Genomic DNA, 22,815 nt, shown 5'->3' with positions numbered 1-22,815 from the left:
GTATTATAGGCTGTAACCTTAAAGTAAGCCAGTGAAAAGAAAATATTAAGAAATTACATTTACTGTACTGTATTTATATATAAAAAAAAATCCACTTGTAAGTGCCCTGTGCAGTTCAAACCCATGTTGTTCAAGGGTCAACCGTGCATCAAATTTTTAATAGCAGTTATCTTTGGGAGTTGGGGTCCCCCCCTTTATGCTTCTCACTTTTTTCCTACTGTTTCTATCATAAATGTGTATCAGTTGCTCATTTGTAAATGAGATCTTTTTTATATAAAGAGACCTACCAGCATACTTAAGTGCTCTAATCATCTACACAAAGAGGAGAAAACCATAAGAAATGTGATCAAGAAAAAAGGACCCCGAGCAGCAAAGCCTCACCATCCATTAATAAGGTCAGACACTTCTTCCCGACTAAGTCTCAGTTCTCTACCCTTCTGTTCCTGGACCCAATATTGGATAGCAAGTCACTGAAAGTGGTGGCATGACCAGGTTCAGAGGATGCAGGAAGAGGAAAGAAGTATGGTCTTGCTTGAGCACCTTGGGTTCAGAGATGCCCTGATGGGCCTTTATGCCTACCCCAGATATTCCCTTAAGTAGAATTTCCCAAATGGTTTCCATCCTATGCACACATGGTCAGAGAGCAGGAACCTAATCTGCCAACTGCCCCCTGGTGAAGCTGCCCGTCTATCATTCCACGTTGTGCCAAATTCCTCCTCCAAATTGGTGACACACCACCTGCTGGTCAATTTGAGGTACTAACGCCATACTGCATCCTCACCCCCACCTCCCTCTCCTTTCAGCGGACCTTTCACACATTACTTTCTTATTTCTACTGGGTCATCTCTTTCTCAGATATACACTTCTTTCTTTTTTCTTCCGACATTTGTCTAAGTATCACGAGGGATTTTCTCTCCCGTTCTTGTTCTTCCCCTATTCTTCCCCTTGAGCCAAAATAACCCCCTAGACACAATCAGTTATCGTTAAGGGTTGTGCTAGCCACATGCCTGTAACAAAGAGAAAAAATTGTGAAAAAAATCAGAGTGGAGTTTTTAATCTCTAAAGCCCTTGAACAAAGCAAACCATTGTCAACAAATGAAAAAATACAGCGTCTGTGTTCAAAGTACATTGCATTTAAGGATTCACCAAAGCGCGTGACAAAACTCTCTGCTCTCAAAGTTTAGTCTCTCTTGGAGAAAATGGAACATGCAGAAAGCCATATATAAGGAATTATAATTATCATATATCATAACAATTAGCATCTATTAATATTGTAACATACTAATATAGTATTAATAATATATAACAAGCTAACATCTGTGCAAAATACTCATTTAATTCTCACAACAATGCCCTCAGGAGATGCTATTATTACTCCGATGATGACCTTTAATGAGATTAACTAGCCTGACCACAGCTAGTAAGCAGCAGAGAAAGAGAGAGAGAAATACAGATGCAAACAAACCCAGGTCTCTCTGCTCCAAACCTTCCACATTTACTGTTTCCACCCAGCCAAATGGTTTAGTATCCACAGAAGTTTTCATAGACTTGCTCGTCTTTTTCTAATTAAACCTGCTCACACTCATGCATAATAGCCAAGTCAACTGTATTGCACGTTAGGGTCTAATTATTGGCATTACAACAGCAGTTGTAACTTACTGATTTACAAGTGAACCTTTTGACACAAGCCACTCATAAATTGGAGATGGGCTGTATAAAAATAAGGAGACTGAATCAGGAGGACAGCCTCTATCAGAGGATGCCTCTGCAGAAGCTGCTCCCACACCCTGTCTGGATGCCCTGCCCCCTTTCTTCAGCATCTCTGGAGAAACCCCCAAATTTCTGGGCAAATCAGTCCAGTTTAAAAATGGACTTCCTCTTTTGGTCTCTTTCTTATTCTTATATTTTATCTCTTTTCTTTTTTCCTTTTTGTCAAATTGCATTTGTTTTTTAAAAACACATTACATATTAGTGTCGTTGCATTTACTTAATCTAATTCATTTAAATTTACCTTTATGGCAGATTTTTTTCCTCCATCTAATCAGCTTCTTAGACTAGGCTAGATTTCTAGCTGAAGCTGGATTCAGTAAACATGAGAAGGAAAAGTTAGTATCCATTACACAAATCACCTCACTTAGCATAACTACTTACATAATAAATTTTTCCAGTAGTTTTATTTCTAAACCCTGATTTGACAGCAACTTTCATTAATCTTTGAAGATCTTACCCCTATAAACTACAGACCAGTGGTCAAATTAATCTGAATCTAAATCTTCTAACATACCACTGCTGCTTTCAGAATTTAGTTCTTTTTTTCTTTTATTAGATTTATTTATTTATTTGAGAGAGAGTGCACACGTTGGGGGAGAGGCAAAGGGAGGGGGAGAGAGAGAATCTCAAGCACACTCCCTGCTGATCATAGAGCCTGATGCAGGCTAGATTCCAAGACCCTGAGACCATGACCTGAGCCGAAATCAAAAGCTGGCTGCTCAACCCAATGAGCCACCCAGGTGCCCCCTCAGAATTGTTTTAGTTCTTGAAGAAGTTGCTTAGGGGAAAATAAAAAAACCCAACTTCCTAAGGCTGCCTCTGTGCATTTTTCTGAGAATCATTTAGTGTGCAGAAAATAATAGGGCAATTTCAGATTTATAATTTCCTTTCTATTCAAGTTTCAGCATCATTACTGTTTCAAAGGAGAAAATACAAAGCTCATTCAGGGAAAATGAGGCAAAGAAAATGTTAAAAAAATTTTTTTCTCAAAATGTGTCATAGCTAAATGCATGAGATGGGCACAGTTTGATCTTTGCAGGAATCATAGGAAAAGTGCCGTTAGAAGCTCCAAATCCTCTTTTTCTCAGAGGAGAATTTGAGCCCCTCCTGCCTTTTGCTCCCCATCCTCCCACTGCGGCTCCACTCCCTGAGTCTTCTAAAGTGTCCTGGGCTCATACCATAGCCCACTAGTCTTGGCTGGAAGATGATGCTCAGTGTACACTTTCTGAATGAAGGAGGGAATTTTTACACCACGGTTGTAATTATCAGATAGACATCTGATTTTGATACTAAATCCATCCGCTAAAACTGTACATGCAGAAAACCGGATTTTCTGCCTTTTGAAAGTTCAAGTTATGCTACTTCACTTTTACAATAAAAGAGCTGCATTAGCACCAGTTTTTGCTAACCAACAGAAATCCAAAGAAAGGTGAAAAGCGAAAACAGTGTTCAGCATTTGGCAGTGAGCCCTCGTAGAGGCAGGGCGCACCCCAGAGCCACGAGTGTGGCATCCCCGGCGGAGAGTGTGGCGCCACCAAGTTCCTTTCCGGGGAACTACACTCAGCATCTCAGTATCAAGCCACCATTGCTTTGAACGGTGTGAGCATCTGTGCTTTTCGTCGATTTATTTTGTGCATCCATTAGTAAGATGTGATATCAGAAAAGCCCAAGAGGTCATTTTTGGAGTGTGGGCACGCTCAAAAAAATTTCCATATAAATTAATAATAAATTATTAATATAAATTAATTAATCGCTTCATTGCTTTACGCTATTTTGGCTTACAAATGGTTTCATTTCATAGGAATGCTCTACTTTTGAATAGCTGGGGAAACCTGTAATCCTAAACAATGTCAATGTTCTACATAATCACTTCGGCTCTTCACTTTAGCTATCACAATATCCAAAACCAGCTAGCTGACTGCAAGTCCTGTCTTCCAGTCCTTTGTGCCAAACTACTTGCTTACGTTCTAATCCAACCATCACCACCTCTAGGTTATAAATCTGTGAGGATTGAGCGTCTAACCTCATTTCCATATCCTTTCCTGAAGTATTATTACCTTTATCATACACTTCATTAAACATTGCCATGATTTATTTACACTGTGTTTGCTCAAGCTTTTGGTGGCAGTCTTGGGATTACTTAGAACATTTCTGTCTAGAAAGCCTTTGGATGAGATATTCTTCATCATGACTGCCTGGGAGAACACAAAGGTAACCACACACAGAGCAGGAACCCATTGAGTAATGAGGATCTAATATTACTGCAACCGGATTTTCTGATTTATAGATCAGAGGGGGTAAACTAAGAAAGCACTTTTAGAAGCACATAAAAATGTGGTAGGAAAATTTCCAGTTCTCCTTCATGTTTTAATTAAACAAGAAGTTTCTGTTCTCAGGGCTCGTTTTGTGTTGCCATTCCTTTTAGTGAAAAGCAGTGGATCAATGTATGCTGTGTTTAAACTCTCAAATTGGGCAGGTGGAGGGGAGGGGTCAGAACTGAGAGTGGATGTTGTTTCTTTAATATAACCATAGGAAGTGAGAACTCTGCAAAGCTTCTTGGCTAGTGGAGATAAACACATGGTCGTGAGAAATCAATGCAGGGGAATGCGGACTAAAACAACTGAAAAATACCAGCCTACATTATGAGGCTTTGATAGGTATTTGAATGCCTATAAATTCTTTTTAAATTTATATCTAATGGTCAGAATAACTACATTATCACATGGAAGAATAGTCTTGTTTCCTTTTGCAAAATAGGGAAAGCAGGACTCCTACGTTTCTTTTTTACTTTATAAAATATTTGAGTTTAAAAAGCAATAATGTTCATTGTAGCAAATCAAATGATACAGAGATAGACATAAAGAAAAATTTAGTAACCTCTCTGTCCTATCCACACCCATCTTGCCAAGGTAACATACACCTATGAAAAATGTATCTCATACATACACATATATATGGGGTTCTATTTTTAGAAAAAATTAGAAAATTTTTTAAAAATTAAAAATTATTTTTAAAAATCTGTATTTGACTTTTCCCCTTAACGTGTCATGTTCATGTATATTGGCTCCAATGACAATAATAGAGATTTAACTTATACTTTTTAATAGCTGCATCCTTCTCCACAGTGTAGTTATATCATACTTTATTCACCCTATTAATGAACATTCAACACGCTCCGAGTTCTGTGCTAGGTGTTTTTAATTCCGTAGTATAGATATCCAAAACTGGGATTATTGGGCTTGCAGAATTACTCATTTTACTATACATTCTCAGTTATTTTCCCAAAACTAACTTAAAATCAATGCAAACATCTATGGCCTTAAAAAGACTGATAAATATCAACTTAGAGAATCAAGATTTTAATCTGAGAAGCATTAAAAATTCCTTTCAGAATTATGTTCCATCAGGTATATTAACTGAGTCAATTATATTGAAGATATTGGCAAGTAATAATAGTTTTTAAAACCAAATTGTTTTAATCAAATCGACTCAAAATGTGTCAAAGTTAAAAGTTGGAGCCTATTTCCCTCCAGCTAGTCTTTAGTATCTTCACACACCAAAAATTCCATAAACTTTAAAGGTCATTTCAGTTGTAGAATCAATGCGGATTAATTTTTAAAAATTACAAGTGAATGTGAACTGATATGTTATGAAGAACAAAAATGTTAATGTTGGACTAAAAATGATCCACGGTACTTTCAAAGAATGCAGTGGTGTTAGTGCGAAGAAGCGTCGGCCAAAAACTCACTTGTTTCGATTTTCTTCCCTGGACTGTGGCCTTAGTAACTGAAGAGCCCACTCTTCCCCATGCTATCCCCGTGAGACAGGAATGGGGGCCCACAGTTCAAACACAAGGATAGGAGTACCCACTGTCTAGAGCTCCACTCCTCCTGGTGGGGGCTGGTTTTCTAAAACCACCTCTTCAAAATTATATGGTTTTGCCACGTCATTTGGTTTGGGACTTTGGAGTGAGAAGTTGGGCAACACTTTTCTATATTTTTCACAGCATATATATTGCAACTGATACGGCTAGAGCAACCAACACACTCTTAAGACACAAGTGCCCAAGCATAAGGTTCCCTGCTTTAAGAAAAAATAAGTTACAGTCAACATAAATGCAGGGAAATTTGTCCACATTACCAAAGCATTATTTGTTTTAGAAAGCCACTCATTGCAGGATTACAAGAAATGTGGGCACCCCTGGTGTACTGAAAATGGCAGTCAACCAACCACAATTCAATTCATATTATTCAAGAGCACATTTATTAAGTAAAATAAACATGAGTCCGATTTTGGACCCAACTTACTGGCCCAGATGCCCTTTCCTTCGGAACAAAAAAGCGGGTAAGCAATTCCTTGCTGCCTGTGATGGACAGGCTATTTCACAAGGCCACCCCCGCCCCTGCCCTAGGGCTTAAAGTAACCTGCTAAAAATAGCCCCTCAGGGCTCACATTAGCGTCCTTAGCTGAAGGGCCAGGTGAAAATACAAATTGCTTGAAATACGCGTCCTGCATTCTAATTCCACAGGACTACCATTAGCTGAAAATCCCCATATTAGTACTATCATTTCTTTTTTACAATTGAGGACTTTTCTACTTAAAGGGTTAAGCTTACTCAGCTGGTGAGTGGATGATGAGGGAATGAGAATCCTGACTTCCCAATGCCCCAGTGTGTCAGCATCTCAACCCTCAACACAATGCCTCTCCTACTAGTTTGGGAAAATGGTTGAAAGAGAAAAAGGTTATTAATGTTGGAATTGTCTGAACTCACCATTAAAATGCAAAGACTATTATTAAATAAGAAGCAAAAGGATGGACCCATTTTTTAATCAGTTCAGCTCCACAGGTGTAGGGTGTGTGTGTGTGTGTGTGTGTGTGTGTGTGTACAGAAAAGAGGATCAGATATGTTCCCTCAACTCAACCTTCTTTATTTTTCTGAAGCCTTGAAATTAATGGAATTAATAGCAAAGGGAATGGACTTGGTCAGGAGGGGCGAGGGTGAGGGAAGCATAAGGGAGGCAAAGACAACTGGCAAACAGCGCGTTTGCCTGCCAGGACCTCAGCAGACGGTAAATACAAGGCGCAGAGAGCTGTCTAGTGGAGACCACATGAGGCCACCCTTCCCACCTACAGTGGGGCCCTCCAGCCAGCGTGGGGCTCGCCTCTGGGCCCTCGAGCTCCTCTTCTCGGGAGGAGGTCTGAAGATAAAGAGGCCTGCCCTGCCTGGCGGAGCCAGAACTCTTCTGAGAAATGTGAACCCAGCCCAGCCACACCAGACGGGACAATTCATCCATGCTTTCGTGGAATCTGCAAAACTGGGTAGATGGTTCTAATCAATCTTATCTGGAAAACAGATGGAAAATTCTTCCCAGAAGTTAATTCTTTAGTCTTTTTTTTTTTTTATGTTTTATTTATTTATTCATGAGAGTCAGAGAGAGAGAGAGAGAGAGGCAGAGGCAGAGGGAGAAGCAGGCTCCCCGCCTAGCAGGGAGCCCAATGCGGGACTTGATCCCAGGACCCTGGGATTATGACCTGAGCCGAAGGCAGACGCTTAACCATCTGAGCCACCCAGGCGCCCCAATTCTTTAGTCTTATTCCAAAAAGAGGCCACGTGGCTCCTCTGGCCATATGTGCTTGGCAGCACTCTCCTGGCCTCTACTGAGGGGACACGTGTTGGGGCTGCCATGCGGGCGGTTGTGGGGGAAACCCTCGGTGACTAGGAACAGTCAGTCCTACCGTCCACTGCCCAGGGAGGGCAGGCACCTCCACACGTCCTTCCCTGCCCAGTTACCTTGGAACCTGCCCACTGGGGTGCTAACATAGAAATCGAATCAGACAGGGCGCCTGGGTGGCTCAGATGGTTAAGCGTCTGCCTTCGGCTCAGGTCATGATCCCAGGGTCCTGGGATCGAGTCCCACATCAGGCTCTCTGCTCCTTGGGAGCCTGCTTCTCCCTCTGCCTCTGCCTCTCTCTCTCTCTCTCTCTGTCTCTCATGAATAAATAAATAAAATCTTAAAAAAAAAAAAAAAGAAATCGAATCAGACAAAGAGTCAAAAGACAGACAAACCATAAAAGACTATGATAGAGAACAAACTGAGAGTTGATGGAGGGGAGGTGGGCAGGGGGATGGGTTAAATGGGTGATGGGGTGTTAAGGAGGGCACTTGTTGTGTTGAGCACTGCGTGTTATATGTAAGTGATGGAAACAGAACACAACAAAACCCAAAAGACAGGATTTCTCCTACCAGCTCTGCCTTAATCTAGTTGAGCGATAGTAATCAGTCTACCCCATTACCATTAGGAGTCCCCCTAATCATCAATAAAGTGGGAATGACGGTATCTGTCTCGCAGGTGTTTCTGGAAAGCTAATGAAACGAAGTACTTTGAAACCCATCATATATTGTGGAAATGCAAAGTGTACTCATTTCTTACATTGGTAAGACAGCTTTAAGGCTTCATAGTACCTTTGCCGACATAAGATCCTTGCCTCCAGAGGAGGTTAAGGAGTTTCAGCTGACATTTATGACATGCCTAACATGCCCATTCTTAGTGACAACCTCATCTGCCCCTCCTACCTTTGGAACTTCTTTGGTATTTTGGACTAAGTTTATTGGTCCAGGGATGGGCATGAGACCCAAAGTGGAGTAGTCTTAATCCTTCTCTTGCTTTGGCCACATTTGAGCGTTTCAGGGATGAACATCTGATTTGATTCAGGCAGATGATTCCCTAACCTATGATGACTCACTGCCCCATGCTTTTCAGACCTGGAGCCAGAACATCCATTTTCCTGCGGCCAAATCTTAAGACACAAAACCTAGAACCTATTAGCAGTCACATTTTCTGCTATGCGTATACAATTCTAGGAGCTGGGAGTAGAGGGCTTGTGTCAACCTTCAATTAATTCTCTAGTTTTAGGTATAAAATGCCTTACTTCATCTGGGCCCTATCCAAAGACCAGGCTCCCCAGTCTACACACCCCATGTTTTAACTTCTTGAGAGAATAAACTGCCAGAATCCTGCTATGGTGAGAGAGGAGCAGTCTCCCAACTGTGTGAAGCTGGGGAGGGGATCTGGAAAGCTAACTGCTTTTTTTTTTTAAGATTTTATTTATTTATTTGTCAGAGAGAGAGAGCGTGCACACACAAGCCGGGGGAGCTGCAGAGGGAGAGGGAGAAGCAGGCTTCCCGCTGAGCAGGGAGCCCGACACGGTGTTTGGGGCTCGATCCCAGGCCCCCAGGATCATGAGCCGAAGGCCAACGCTCAACTCACTGAGCCACCCAGGCAACCCAAGCTAACTGCTTTTTAAGAAGATTTCAAACCGGTCCTCCTCACATTGGCCTCATCTTCACCAATTTGAAACTACAGTTTCAAGGGTACCTGGTGTCACTAATTCCTGGGTCTTGGAAAGGTTCTCCAGTGCAAATTGGATTAATTTTCTCATTTCTATTGTTGAATTAGTAGCCAACTGTTTCCCAGTTTTCCAAATATTGTCACTGTGTATTTGTGACTTTAAAAACACACACACGTACACCAAACCCCGTGATCTCATTTGAATGGGATCACAGAAAGCAGAAGAGGAGTTAAATGTTTGTGCTACACCCTTCTTTCACTATACAATACAATCATCACTCTTCAAAATACTCAACCCTCTGTGGTGGTCCTTGTGGGCCCGGCCTCTCCCAGGCTCTCTACCATGGCCACCTTTCCCAGTCTTGTGCTCCAGATTTCAAAATTATCCCTCTTCCCATATGACTTTCCTAAGTTATAAGGTTATATACATAACAGAACTTAGAAAAGCACAGACAACCCAACTTTATGTAGAGGTATCAGGGATCAACTTGCTCCTATTTGGAATAATTACGGTTTTTGAAAAGTGACTTGTGTTTCTTTGTATGTGTGTGATTTCAAAACTCATGTATGTTCACCACAAGCGATCTGAAAAGTATAGAAAAGCACAAAGAAGAAAAATAAGATCAACGCTAATCACACCACTCTTAAAATTTTATTTTCTCTTTATATGTATGATAACCAGCAGATAGATGGTCCCAGTGATCCTCCTATGGCTTATACCTCAAGGAATTTATAATTCAGTTGATGAGAGAAGAAAGTCCTGGAAAATGAACCATCCAGGCATCTAACGACTGAATTAAAGAAATATCACCAAACATCATGTGATAGCGTGTCATAGCACGTCGGAAGAGGGCAATGTCCCTGAAGACTGATGATGGCTTCATCAAATGGGGCAGATGTGTGCTGGGTCTGGAAGCCTATAGGATTTGATTGAGAGAAAGAAGGGGGAGTGGCAGAATTCTAGTCTCCTAGATCAGCACAGGAAAATCCACAGAGAGAACGATATGTTCAGGCACATTTAGGAGACATGTTGTTGGCTAGGGTCTGGCAGAGAGAAGTAAAAAAGTAAAATGCTCTATTACACCTGACAGCCAGGTGTGTAAGACATAGCTTCACAAGCATGAGCCTCTTCTAAAAACTGCCCCCATCCTCTGGATTTGTCCTGTGATTCCTCTCTCAAGGTCATAAATGCCTAGACAAGGAATGGATACCTGAGGCAAGTTTAGGCCAGTCTGATAATCAGATTCTTTCTCAAGGGAATTTGGAATGGAAAGCAAGAGATGTATCCATTTAGATCAGTGCTTGAATAAAAAGAACCTTCAAACTGGGGCGCCTGGGTGGCTCAGATGGTTAAGCATCTTGCCTTCGGCTCAGGTCATGATCTCAGGGTCCTGGGATCGAGTCCCGCATCGGGCTCCCTGCTCCTTGGGAGCCTGCTTCTCCCTCTGCCTCTCTCTCTCTCTCTGTCTGTCATGAATGAATAAATAAAATCTTTAAAAAAAAAAAAAGAACCTTCAAACTGAGGAGCTGATGGACATCCTCCATGCTGTGCTTGCTGAGGTAGAGGCAGGAAGAGCAGCTGGGGTTGGGGGAGGTGAGCAGAGCCTCTGAGGAATGGAGGTAGAAACCATCATGTTCCAGAATTCATGGCCTCAGAATCTGATCACCGAGTTTCTGGAGGGAGGCCCCTGCCGTTCTCCACTTCATTTCTTGTGCTTCCATGACATACACGTTTTCTTATAACTAATGTAGCTACGCTGAATGTATTTCCATTTCCTCAACCTTGGCTAAGATCCCAGGCCGTCTGCAGCCTTGTGTCAAGAGTTTAGCTAACGGACACCAGCCCCTCACGCAAGGGCCTGCCCTGGATAACAACCTGCAGAGTGACAGGTTAACGTAAGTTCCTGATAGGACCTCCCTAAAGACCCTTGTGATAAACAGTCTCCCAGCCTCCCAAGGCCTTCCCTCATGCTACCCTGGTAAGACCATGTAAGACCTGGTGGGACTTACAAAAAGCCACACTTTTTGGTTGAATCGACCAATCTGGCCTTAACCCAGGAACCCCAAAGCATGCCACCCACAGCCTCTAACAAAGGCATGTGCTCAGGTCCTGTGCCTGCACCCCACCTTGACCTCCTTGTGTAGCCCCTCAAGGTATGCGGTGTGCTTCCTCCAGGACCTGTAAGTAGTAAATCTCTCTCTTTCAGTTTCTGTTGCGGTCTTCTGTTTTGCTCACCATCCAGCAACTCTACAGGGCTCTACTCAACAAATGTTAACTTCACAAAGTATAACACCCTCCAAGACAGATTATTCTCTCAGAAGTGTGGAGAGGTGAGTGTGAGGGAAGGGGAGAGCCTGAGGGAAGGAAATCAGCTGGACGGCTACCGATAGAGTCCCGGATTTAGGTAAAAAGGACAAGAAGGGAAGCAGTAGTGACAGGAAGGGAGGAACGGAATGTGAGACACATTTAACAGGAAGGATGACCTACTGGGCTACCAGGAGGTGAAGAACAAGATGGAGGAAAGATGGGTCCAACACAGATGGGATGATGTCACCATCAAAGGAAAGAACACAGGGAGGCTGCATAGCTAAGGGGAGAAGGGTAGGATTTTCAGTTTGGACGTGCTAAGTTTGAAGGGAGGACAGAACATCGAGTAGAAGCACACAGACAGACACCTGGTCCTAGAATGCAGGCTACAATCCCCTCAGAGCTAGAGAAGCAAGGGTAGAGTTCTTTACATATGGAAGCCATGAACGAGCTCTCTGAGGGACAAAGGATTTAGAGAGAAATGGAAGACAAGGACCTCTAGTAAATGGCTGCAATTGAGGGCAAAGAAAAAAAGAAAACACTCATCAAGATTGAAAGAAAACAGGAACAATGGGGCATCTCAGATTTCAATAGAGGACAATTTTAGGATAGTAAATGGTGCAGGGATCAAGAGGAATAAAAGTGGAAAGAGGTTATTTTCTGCATCATTTAGAAAGTTTCTGACATTATACTTTCAGTAGGGTCGAGGACAGAGTGGCTGATTTTATGGGTTTAAAATCTTGAAAGAGAAATGAGAAAACAAAGGTGTGCCAGAAGACACACTGAGAATTTCAGCGGTGGAATTCGAGAAATCAAATGGGTAACTCATATGGGCAGCGGATTTAGGTAGTCTGGGTCGTAGTTTCCACAGCAAAGAAAAAATGTGAAGGTTTTAAAGGAAACGTCCTAGAAGCCAAAGAAATTGAGAGAGAGGATCCTGAAGAAGGATGGGATCATCAGTCAAGAGGGATAGGGGTCACTTCGGATACAGAAAACCCAGATGTGCGTGCTCCAGACGTGGCCTGCCCCTTTGAGCAGCACGCAGCACAGCACCCACCCTTGATCTGTTGGCGGACCTCCCTGACCAGAGAGACAGCCCCAGTTCCCAGCCAGAAGGAAGGACAGGAAGGCGTTCCAGAAGAGAGAAGTCACAGGAATACTTTATTCTCCTGGCCTAGGCTCCTGTTCTTGAGCTACATACATGATCTCCACCCCACCTATACGGTCTTGAATTCTCTTGCTGATTTGTGAAACCAACCGGTGGCCCTTGACCTTGCCCAAAGGGCAGTTAATGCCTTACTTTGCCACCCGCTCTTCATTTACTAGTGATGAGAAAAAGCCATGGTCCTTTCCGTAGGATCCAAGAGTTTATGGCACTCACGAAGATAGAAGAAACAGAGTCAGAGAGTGTTCTCTACATGCAGAGACCAGCTGCACACACCTCGCTCCCCTCCCCTCTCCCACCCTGGAGGCTGCAGGAAAAAAACCCAGATCCAAAGCAGAGTCCCTGGTGCTCTGGGTTCCTTTCTCCTTTGGAGAACTGAGCAACTGTGCATGAATCTCTGTCTCATGGGCCCACATAGTCTCCTTCACTGCAACCTTTCTCTCCGCCTTCCTCTCGGCCAAATGTTACTTAGGAAAACCTCACCCTACTTGGGAACAAAAAAAAGATCCTAATTATGGCTACACACTAAGGGCAGTGCTAGATGTACTTCATCCTTAAGGAAAAGGCAAATCCAAGGTTCAGACATCCAAATGAAAAGCTGTCTCCACCGACAGGTCACAGAGGTAAGGCAGCCTCCTTAGGAAAGAATTCCACCTGTTGCCTCATTTTGCAGTGAATCTGCTTTCCTACTGACATTAAGGGACAAAATAAGTATGATATCTATTTTATACTTGTTCCCGTGCCTGGTGTGACTCGCTTCCCTACCAGCGCTTGTTGCTTCGGATATAAAGTGACGTGTGCCTTGATTCAGCATATTCTTTTTTTGTTTTAATTATTCATAGATGATTAATGTATTAATGTAATTACTAACATTATTAATGTATGATATACTAATGTAGAAGTGATACATTAATAACTATAGTTCATTATAAATGCATTATAGTAATTTAACAGATTTATAAATATTATAAATATATAATTTATATGATATATAAATATATCATATAAATATGTATATAAAAGATTATATTAATCATGATTTAATAAAGAATAAAAATTTAATGTAATATATTGTGAATATAAAGTAAATACATTGTAATAATTTCATTGTAAGTACACAGTATTTTATTTTACTTAATTTTATTTATTTATTTATTGTTTTAGATTTTGTTTATTTGTCAGAGAGAGAGAGAGAGCACAAGCAGGGGGAGTTGCAGGCACAGGGAGAAGCAGGCTCCCCGCCGAGCAGGGGCTCGATCCCAGGACCCTGAGATCATGACCCGAGCCCAAGGCAGACGCTTACCTGACTGAGCCCCCCAGGTGTCCCAGTACACAGTATTTTAGGTGTGCATACCCCATCACTATTTATGACTTTGTTTCTTTTTTTTTTTTTTATGACTTTGTTTCTATGGGAAAAATGGAAAGTGAATTCAGAGGGCCAAGAAAATTCTTACAAACAGGCTTCTGGAGCACTACCAATTTGTAAATCATGCGATGGATGGTCATTATTTACATTTTAAATGTCTAACTTTTATTTTGACCTTCGAGTTTTCTGACTGCTTTAAATCTAGCTTTTATAAACAGACCCTCATGGAATAAGAAGTGAACCCAGACTACGATGGGTCCAGGGGGCTGAGACTCATTGCCAGGACTTCGGGGCCCTTGTCTCCAGCTCTCTGCCACTGGGGGGGCCACAAGAACCCACAGTCTTTTAGTTGGACCCACTTCCACCGGTTCTATTTTTGTATCCCCATCTTTAGCGCACAGAGCTATCTTTATCGCTCCAGCTGACTGGCATGAGAGTCCCCAGGGCATAGGAGTTATACAAGATTATTAAAGCATACTTCCTACTCTTCACAGAAGACAATGCAGAATGCCGAAAAGACATCAGCAAGCGATCACAATGCTAGAAGGAGTGTGCGTGCGTGCGTGTGTGTGTGTGTGAATTACTAAATATTTCTTTCTTTGTAATAAGTTGTATGCGTTATTAAAACACAATGTTCATAATGCTTTCTGAAAGTTAGTTTTAGGCTGTGTAATGAAATCATTCCTATGCCTAAATTCACTTGAAAACATCATTAGGTTACATAAGGTTTCTTACCATCATGTAACCCAGATTTCAAAAATGTGGAGTTTTTCAAAACCTCCATTACCCTCTTCTGTATTAAAGCATCCATTAGTTACACGGTCTAAATGAACAACTGCATTGCTCTAATGGGCAGAAATTCGAAAACTGCCCATCTTTTGCTTGCTTTTCAGCCATTCAGTTTTAGTCACTACCTGTGAGAGTGGCCACAGCTGCATTAATCACAAGTGTCACCGAGTCCCGAACAGAGAGGAGGATGCCGCAAGCCGAACTTCACATGCTCTTTATGTAACTATAGCTTTTCTGTTCAGATCTGCACTAATACAGCAACCACCAGGCCCCTGAATCTGATCAGCACGTAAAAATGAGCCTTGTCCTAGCGGAATGTGTGTTAAGAGTAAAATATACACTGGATATCAAAGACTTGCCCCTCACCCCCAAAAAAGGTAGACTATCTCACTAACAATCTTTTATATTGGTTACTTGTCAAAATGATGATGTTTTGACATATTGGGTTAAATAACTACATTTTAAAGACTAATTCTATTCGGGTGCACCTGGGTGGCTCCGTCAGTTAAGAAGACAACTCTTGATTTCGGCTCAGGTCATGATCTCAGGGTTCTGGGATTGAGTGGCTCAGTGGGGCGTCTGCTTGAGAGTCTCTCTCTCCCTGCTCATGCCTTCTCTCTCTCATCCTAAGAAATAAACTCTTCAAAAATTAATTCTGTTTCTTTTTATTTATTTTTGAAAAACTCCCCGTTTTTGAAATCTGGGTTACATGATGGTAAGAAACCTTATTTTCTAATGATGTTTTCAAGTGTATTGAGGCATAGGAATGATTTCATTACACAGTCTAAAACTAACTTTCGGGCGCCTGAGTGGCTCAGATGGTCTGAGCGTCTGCCTTCGGCTCAGGTCATGATTCCAGGGTCCTGGGATCGAGTCCCATATCGGGCTTCCCGCTCCTTGGGAGCCTGCTTCTCCCTCTGTTTCTCTCGGTCTCTCATGAATAAATAAATAAAATCTTTAAAAATAAATAAATAAAACTAACTTTCAGAAAGCATTATGAACATTGTGTTTCTAATAATGCATACAACTTAGTACAAAGAAAGAAATCTTTAGTAATACACACACACACACACATACACACAACTAGAAAATACAAAAAGACATTTGTGGCTCAGGTTATATTTCTACTGGACAGCACTGGTCTAGAGGCCTCCACAGCAAACAGCATGACCTGTAAGTGGTCTTTAAGATTGGAAGCAAGAGCTACTGTGGAATTGTGCTCCATATCAGGCTAATCAGAGAAGAATCTGACTTGGAGTAAAGGTTAAAACACACCCTGCATGTTTAGTTTCTCCACCCAAAGAATTTCAAGAGTACTCAACCTGACAGTGAAGTTATGCTTATAGACACAAGCCACTAGGGAAGAGAAATGTTTCTACAGCGTACGGAATACCTGCCTCACTTCGCTCTTTCCTAGTTGATGATGCAGCCTTCACTTGAGCTCTCTGGTTGCTAATTGTGCTCATTCCACTACAGAGTGAATCATGAATTCACTTGCTTTGAGTTTTTGTTGTTTGTTCCCCCAACCATTGCTGCTAAAATGAAGACCAGGGATCATTTCATGGAAGACAGAACTATGAATTTGATATTTTTCCATTTAATAGAAAATAAAACTTTTAGAATTTTATGTATGGGCAACCAACCAATGGCTAGTTTATTATTAGAGGAGACACACACACACACACACACACACACGGAAAAGTTCACGCTGACCCCGAGTGTTGATATACATAAAAAGTTTAGTACCAAACCCCTGATGTGGGATTACCAGATTCCTGAATCAAAAACATACTGGGGGTCACTGCTCCCTTTGGCATTGCCCAGTCTGATCTGCTGACCAGCTTGTCTGCCCATAATTGTTTTCTGCCATTCATTTCCTCCAATTGTCAATTATTACTAAAACAATTATGAAAAAAAAAAGTGTGTGTCTTTGTTTCCTGTTGCTGATGAATATAGTGAAGTCACAGACCAGGCTAGTGCATCATAATCTTTTCCATTACAATGAATTATGCTGTCACAAACAGGATACAGCTCTTTACTGGGCAAAGAGGCTGTAAATGGGGCTGAGTTAGCTCAGACATTATTGTCAGCCATGACAGCAAGAAATCAACCCTGGGACTTGGCTCTCCACTTTTTTTTAAACACACTGGTTTTTGTTCCTGATTATAAGAGTAGTACATACTTATCTTGGAGAAAATGCTTATCCCAGAGACAAAGTAGAAAATAAAAATCCCCATTATCTCACCAAGGAGAGATTCCTATTGTTAATATTTTGATATGTAAATTTTTAATTAACTCTTCTTCATATAAACATATATGTTAAGCAAATGAGTTCACACCGTGTATATAATTTTTTGCCTTGTTTTTCACTTACCATTTACTAAAAACATTAAATATTTTAATTAATGGCTATATAAAATTCCACATTGTGGAACATTACTTGACGATTTCCTCATTTTGTATATTTGTCCAAAATTTGTCCATTACAAATAGACACACATTCTTTCACATATATTTTGGTCTCAATCTATGAATATTTTCCTTAAGATATATTCCTAAAAGATACATTACTCACTTCTGACTAAAAACTATACTGTGTATCTTGAAGTAAACATTTAGAATAAAAGGCCTAGGAAACTCTCTTAACAATAAAAGCAGATATGTGCATTAAAAGCTTAATAACCAAACTTGCTACTATGTACCCTCCTAACAAGATAAGAAAGTGACGTATTTTTCATGCTTACAAAGTTTAAGATAAATATGAAACTAGTCTATTCAAAATGTCCTTCAGGCCAACCAACTGTAAGGGTGTATGTAACTCCACAAAGTCCTTTTCCAGAATCTCCAAGCACAACTAGCCTCCAAACCATTTAGGAGCCCGCAGATGATTCTGCAGTGATTCGGTGAATTGGTTTCCTAAAGACCTTGCTTCCAGCAGCTGCCTGCTCTGTCCCTGCCTGGCCTGGGCATCATTACCTGGGACGGCCACTAGAGGGAAGCCGGGGACAGAGAAAAGAGTTTAACATTCATGGGCCAGTTTTCGGCATCAGCTTTATTTTATTTTATTTTTTTAAAGATTTTATTTATTTATTTGACAGAGAGAGACACAGCGAGAGAGGGAACACAAGCAGTGGGAGAGGGAGAAGCAGGCCTCCCGCCGAGCAGGGAGCCCGACGTGGGACTCGATCCCAGGACCCCGGGATCATGACCTGAGCCGAAGGCAGACGCCCAACGACTGAGCCACCCAGGCGCCCTCGGCATCATCTTTAATTCACCAGATAAGCAAGGAAAAGTAAAACACGAGGCACTGAAGGGAAAACCAATTTCGGAAATAAATAACCATGCAAGTAAAGAAATACGAAATTCTCTGAGTATACACTCTTCCCTTTTCCTCAGGGAGATTAACCAAAAGGTGCAGAATTCTGAGAGCTACCCATTAGAAAAAATTAAATACCAGGAATCCAATTAAAAATCACAGACCTGTACCTCTGAAACAAATAATACATTATATGTTAAAAAAAAAAAAAAAAGAAGATAGTAGGAAGGGAAAAATGAAGGGGGGAAATCGGAGGGGGAGACGAACCATGAGAGACTATGGACTCTGAGAAACAAACTGAGGGTTCTAGAGGGGAGGGGGGTGGGAGGATGGGTTAGCCTGGGATGGGTATTGAGGAGGGCACATTCTGCATGGAGCACTGGGTGTTATATGCAAACAATGAATCATGGAACACTACATCAAAAACTAATGATGTAATGTATGGTGATTAACATAATAAAATATAATTTTTAAAAAAATTGGGTGACAGCATGAACAACTGGTGCCTTTAGATCTTTGCAGATGCAGAAGGGGAATTCAGAGCAGATCTCGGGCTTCGGCCTCCTAAACACCTGCGTTCCACTCTCTGTCTCTCGCTAGCTAGGTAGTTGTGGACAGATTACTTAACCTCTCCGAGCCTCCGTTTCCTCTTTTATAAAGTGTGGCTAGCGAGGCAGCCTGCCTACGGGCGGTTGTGAGCATCAAACAAGAGACTGGACATAACAGGCTTGGCACGTAGGAAATGCCCAATCAGTGCTGGCCCATTGTGATCTCTTCTGCCTCTCTCCTCCCTCCTAAACTGTTTCCCATTTTCAGCTGGTCGCTTCCGATTTCTACCCGCTGTCCATCATGGCATCAAAGTTAAGATGACTAAAACCAAAGTCCTCTTCTCCCTCACTCACTCCCTGACCTGCTGCTATCGCTCTGATTGGCTCTTTCTCAGAACAGACCATGAAACATAACATCCTCTCTAACACTTCCTCTCCTCCTATAACCAAAGCCAATTAGTTTACAAAACAGGTCGATTTGTTCTCTAATGTGTCTCCATCTGGTTCCCTTCTCTCTGTTGGCAACCTGTTCTCTTTGCCCCACTGGGTCCTGTCTTAACTGGGCAAATTTTATTGATGTCATTTCCCTTTCCAAAGCCCCTCAGTGGCTTCCCAGTGGCTTTAAATTAGATTCTAAACTCCTCTGTCTGGCATTACTGTCCCACCCCAGTCTGACCCCAACCTCCGCCAGACGCTTCTCTCTGGCCCCATATGCTCACTGCCCCGGCCCCTGTCAAGCTGTTGACTCATAGCTCCCTGCTACGGTTGCCAGATTTAGGAAATTAAAACAGGGGACACCCAGTTACATGTGAATTTCAGATAAACAACAAATAATATTTCTGAATACGTATGTCCCATGCAGTTGGCTTCACACACTGGTGCAATGGGCCCACGTTACACTAAAAACAGTCTGTCGTCTCTCTGAAATTCCCATTTAACTGGGAATCCTGTTTTCCATCGGACAGTCCTATTCCTTGGGCACACCGAGAATATTGCTATCTCATAGGAATGTGCAGAGGCCCCCACACACAGCTCCCATCCTGTTCTGGACACTCTTATCGCTTGCTATTCCCATCAGCTCTTCCGCCCTGCGAGTCAGCTCACCCTCATAACTCCACGAAGCCTGCCTGGACCAGGACTTCCTTACCTGGTACCCACTCTCTACACCGTTCATTTAGTTAATAATGAATGTGGTGTCGGATGCTTTGTGTCTTACGTAATTCCCTTTCTCAGAGTAAATGCTGAGTTAGCAAAGGTAAAGATTGCTGTATAAGTAGGAAAACTTAATAAATATGCTTTAGTGGTATCGTGCTACTATTAACCTGTAATATAGGGAGTGCGGGGATGAGGCATCGGAGAAAGAAAACCTCTAGAGGCCACTTATCAGAGACACACTAAAACCAATATGTGACTCCCCCCGCCCCGCCCCCGCATCCCCACAGCCAGGTGGGCGCAGCCGCCTGACCTTGGCATGCTTCTCCCCACACTCCACTTCAACATATCCTACAAGTTATGGACCACATGTGCTGACTTTTCCATTTCTCACCGCTTCACACTATCTCTAGAGTCATCTGATTTCACTTGTATTTAAATGTGAGGGCCAGAGGTGGCTCTATCATATAACCTACAAACACAGAGCAATTACAAGAGTCATGCTGGAAATCAAGCAATACATTTCTACTTAATTAATAAAAAAGCTAAAATTAGCTAACTCTAACATCAAATAGCCTCAGGAGCTTGAAAGTACATCAAGAAACTGGTGAAACGATTAAATAATCCCCCCCAAATCTATTTTAAATAACTGGGATTTCATGAATATATTTATAAGCATCTGTGGGGCCTCCAGAAACCAATGACCAACCATAAGATTCCTAAAAGTGAAAAAAAAATACATTCTTAGAACAAAAGGCATAACGCCTAATTTTCTCTATTATTTAAACCTTCGACAGTGTTTAAACCATTTCTATTCTCGTAAATATGTCAGATGAGAGAGTTGTTTTGAAACCGTAAGGGCAGGGAACTCAACATTCCCGAAATCAAGATCACGGTCAGCACTGTGTCTATCACTAGACCCACATGGGGGACAATTAATGAAGTGACCTTGGGTTTCACTTTGGGGAAATAATAAAACAGATTCAGAATTAACTTGGCAGCACGGGGGTGTCTTGGAAATGCGTGCTAAGAGTTTATTTGTTTCTTCAGATCCATCATATTTATCCAGATTAACTTTATTTACCTCTTTCTTTGTACGGATGAAGTTCAACGAAGAAAACTTGTTCTCCCTATTCGAGAATACTACGCTTTACTACAGTTTCCAAGGATGAATTCTAATTTTCTAATCAGAAAAAAAATAACCCTTAAATTCTCCTAGGAAAGAGAGCAGCCAACGAGCTCCACGTGGAGACAGAACCATGGCTTGGCGTCCTCATGCCATTGGAAATCTGGCTGGCTCAGCCTCTCTGGCTCCCGGCTTTGCTATCTCCTTGTGACAGATTCTCAACATACCAATCTCAAACTGGGATAAGCCGGAATAACAGCAACACGTTTCCTTCTGCTCTTTCTTTTCAACAGACCGCTAGAAATGTATTCCTTTGTTGTCACTGCGACAACATTAATCAAGTTCCTCCAGGACACTAATGTGGGTATTCTCAGCGGTGGATGCAAATACGGTGCATCACTTAAACAAATGTACTTGTTTGATGGCAAGGAATGTTAAAAGAATTTGGAATGTTCCTAGGAGCTTTCCAAGTTTTTGTGAGCAACACCAACTGTTCCTGGATTTAACCCATTCCCTTTTGACCTTTCCACTTCCAAACCCGGGGGCAATTTTCAGGCCACTCAGAAAATGTACTTGACACAGATGTTTTGAAATCCTAACTTAAATGTAAATAATTATCGTGAACACTTTCTATCACTGGAGCTGGTCAGTGCTGTTTTTGGTGCTTCTGGAAGGTTCTCCTTTGTCTGAAAATGAATGTCCAGGAAAAGAAGCTTTGTATTAAAAACAACAAACAACAACAACTTCCTCTTCACTTACTTTTCTACGAAATTTAACTTTCAGTTAAAGCAACATTTCTAAAGTTGACTATTTTTGCTTGAGAGCCAATTTAAATGTATTCTAAACCGGCAGTGATCGAAGAAATGGTACATGGATTATTAATCAGCAATTTGAAAGGACTGGACAGACAAACTCAAGAAATTATTTTTCAAAAATGATCTTCAGTAAAATCATTTATACTATTTAATCCCTGGCGATGATGAAACAGAAGAAAACTTAATGGACATAAAGCTATCTTAAGGAAACAACTACTATTTCAAGAGCAGTATTTATCACTGTTACTTACAAACTGAAGATGTCCTGATGGAGACAGGTTTCTACATTTCTTCAGAAATATAAGCAAGCTTACAAGCTTTTCATGAGGCCCTGCCCTCACAGCATGCATACTGTCTCTGGCTAATGCCCACTGCTCACCATATGCATGTAGACAAAACAATGGACAGTCTTAAAAATGACACTTACCTTAACTCACAGATGTGGAATCATTTCCAACTCATCCTTCTGTTGAACTGTCTTCTTTCCGCTTCGCCAACCCCTCACAAGTTTTTCTTCATGCATGAAAACACCTAGAGATTTCTGTTCTGTCTTCTAAAACGCTGCCATCACCTCCATAGCCCCAAGGCTGGTCAAAAGTGGGGAGAGAAAAAAAATCTCAAATTTGCAAGCTGTTTACTCCTCACGACGACAGTGAAGCTGCTAAGCTTTGAGCTCAATGAATTAAAGGTTGTTTGGCTAAATGGCAGGCACACTTCCTCCTATTCTTTCTGAACTTAGTTTTCCTGCCTCCAGTGGAGCTTTTTCCTTTCCTGGGCTATAAATAGGCTGGTCGTAAGAGCACTGAGGAAAGAAGAAGGCAGGAAATGTATGTGATTTCAAAAAGCAGTCTGAGGTGTGTGTGTGTGTGTGTGTGTGTGTGTTCCCTTCAAGTGAATACCAATAAACAAGCTAAGGGAAATTCAGCTTTGGTCATGGTACCATAGTCAAAGTTTAACTTCCTATCATCTTGGTTGTGCTAAATTGACATTTACCACAAGCAAAGCTTGGGGTTGGAGATGTACCATTTTCTATATAAAATACCATCCACAAACCTACATCACCTCCTTCATTTCCCAAGGGAATGACCTACAAAGTGAATTTCCTGGGGGA

The 22,815-nt window shown here is 41.7% G+C and overlaps 1 protein-coding gene across 5 annotated transcripts in view; it reads right to left on the bottom strand.

Annotated features, from left to right (window-relative positions):
* The window catches only part of RASGRP3 (RAS guanyl releasing protein 3), a 103,887-nt gene extending 81,489 nt beyond the window's left edge, over positions 1-22,398 (bottom strand). For 2 of the 5 annotated variants that reach the window (XM_035000889.1, XM_035000894.1), the window contains exon 1: positions 22,132-22,395. The gene's annotated coding sequence lies outside the window, so the exon portion shown is untranslated. Of the gene's footprint in view, positions 1-6,077; positions 6,340-20,847; positions 21,576-22,131 lie in introns of those variants that run through there. The other 3 variants (XM_035000890.1, XM_035000896.1, XM_035000893.1) reach the window with 3 other exon arrangements.
* Between the last annotated feature and the right edge of the window lie 417 nt (positions 22,399-22,815).

This window comes from Mirounga leonina, unplaced genomic scaffold (genome assembly GCF_011800145.1).
Source record: "Mirounga leonina isolate KUSES-001 unplaced genomic scaffold, KU_Mleo_1.0 Mir_125, whole genome shotgun sequence".
NCBI lineage: Eukaryota > Metazoa > Chordata > Mammalia > Carnivora > Phocidae > Mirounga > Mirounga leonina.
This window is presented reverse-complemented; position numbering and strand designations above follow the sequence as displayed.